Source organism: Sesamum indicum, linkage group LG2 (genome assembly GCF_026168435.1).
Source record: "Sesamum indicum cultivar Baizhima isolate 11 linkage group LG2, ASM2616843v1, whole genome shotgun sequence".
NCBI classification, from domain to species: domain Eukaryota; kingdom Viridiplantae; phylum Streptophyta; class Magnoliopsida; order Lamiales; family Pedaliaceae; genus Sesamum; species Sesamum indicum.
The window spans coordinates 13,884,634-13,886,942 of NC_142658.1; the positions used below are offsets into that span (position 1 = coordinate 13,884,634).

Genomic DNA, 2,309 nt, shown 5'->3' on the forward strand with positions numbered 1-2,309 from the left:
CTTCAATGATGGAAACTGGGTATGGGATTACGAAAGCATAAACACACATAAATCCCTATTTGGATTAAATTGTGCCACCTACAGGTAAAATTTTAGACTGATGAGCCTTAGTATGGTGGCTAGTAGGATTGTCAGACCATCGTATGGGGATGCATCACGAAGACATGCACGAGATTAGATTTCGCTAATGTGTGTGTCATGTTGGATATCTCATCCAAATTGCTGAAACATCTGTCATTTTGGTGCCGAAGGAGGTTGTGGGCAAAATGCTGTGTCGCGTTGACGTGGAGTACGAATAGGTGCCACCGAAATAAGGGTATGCATTTTGGCGAACCGAACTGAACCGATCGAAAATTCGGTTCCCCGATTTTAGAAATTGAAAACCTTAAAACGAATTGTACAAGTCAAAAGTGTACAACTACAATATTCAATATCCAAATAATACATATAGCAAATTGAATTGAAGTTCTGTCATCGAGCATCGTATCGACCATCAACTAATGAAGTTGCACCTAAGAAACAAAATAAAAAAAATTATAAAACAAATGACAAACAAAACTATAAAAGTGTATGAAAAAATCACTACTTACGGCTTACATGATACACAACATCATAATCAGATGATGGTTGACTCTGCGCCCATATTTGATACAACATCTACAGGAATAAGATTACTCATAAAAAATAAAATAATAACTGAAAATATATGTCAATAAACTAATATTTACAATAAATATTAAATTAAATATACCTTTACAATTTTGTCAATGGTGTCATAGTCTTCTTCAATTGGTTTGGATGAAGTTCGACGTAGCCAATCTTGATAATAAATTAGAGCTTGTACCATCTTCGGAGTCAATGAAGCTCTAAAATCATTAATTATGCGACCTCCCGTACTGAAAGCGAACTCCGATACAACGATAGATATAGGCGTAGCTAACACATCTAGTGCCAATCTTACTAAGATGAAAAATCTTCGTATGCAATTTGCACCATTCAGTGTTGTCAAAGCTCGGAGATTCATTTGTCTCAATTTTCTTATTCAGATAACTATCCAATTCTGACCTATGCCTACCTCCAATCTCAGACACCATTTGTTTTCATTTCTTTCTCTTGTCTATAACAACCATTCGTTCACTATCACCATCTTGATCTTGAGTCTGACCTGATTCACCGAATGAAGTGATAGAAGAATGGCGTGACGTTGTAGAAGAATATGTTTTCTTGTATTCTTCAAATACATCATATAGAGCATATTTGGCCAAATTTTTCATTTTCTCTCCTACTTCTGGCCCATATATTCTTAAAACCATATTGAAGATAGAAGAATTTATGACGAGGATCAAACACAACATCAACATATAACATCATGTTCATCTTTTCAACATTTTCCCAATACTTATCAAATTTGTACTTCATTTTTCGTGCCATGCCTACCAAAAAACGATCATCCCTCATAAGTCACTTATTCAACAAGTCATCAACATCAACTTATTTCATCCAAAAAAGTACTTGATGTCACATATAAAGTCCCAAAAACTCGATTGGTTAGGTCATAAAAGTATCGCAACACCTTCAGAAATTTTGCGATCATAACCTAATCATCTTTCAAATGTAACCTAATCTTACTATAAGGCCCGTCATGCATGAAATCATTATGAAAATTAGCATCATATGTTTCATATCTATCAAACACACCTTGAAAAATTAAAGCAGTATCTAGCATCGTATAAACTGAATTCCATCTTGCAGGTACATCTAAGCACAATTTTTTTTTTGCATTAAACCTTCTCCTCGATAGTATAATCTTTAGATTTTTTTGTCCTAGGTGGTGATTGATGAACATACCTGACAACTGTTCTTACATGCTCAATGGAGTCATTGAATTCATTCAAATCATCCTTGACAATAAGATTAATAATATGAGTCACACATCTCATTTTAAATATTTTTCATCAAGTATCGCAACACCTCAATTAACAAACCTTTTCTCAAATAAGCAACAGTTGTATCGTTAAAAGAAGCAATGTCCACAGTTATAACAAAAACTTTATTCATGCTCCAATCCAACAGACATTTTTACAACAAAAACACATCATCATCTCTATGAGTAGGACATGGAATAAAATTAAGAAAAACCTTATGCATTATCCAGTCAAAATCAATGTACTGCACAGTCAAACACGTATAGGTGGGCCTCTAATTAGAAGTCCATGTGTCATTGTCAATGAAATTCTTTATCCAGAAGACTTGAAATAATTCATCAAGTTTCTTTTTGCATCGAAGAATAACTTATAACAAACCCTGGT

At 34.0% G+C, this 2,309-nt stretch overlaps 1 pseudogene; it reads right to left on the reverse strand.

Annotated features, from left to right (window-relative positions):
* Positions 1-471: 471 nt before the first annotated feature.
* On the reverse strand, positions 472-1,726 carry LOC148789202 (zinc finger BED domain-containing protein RICESLEEPER 2-like; annotated as a pseudogene).
* Between the last annotated feature and the right edge of the window lie 583 nt (positions 1,727-2,309).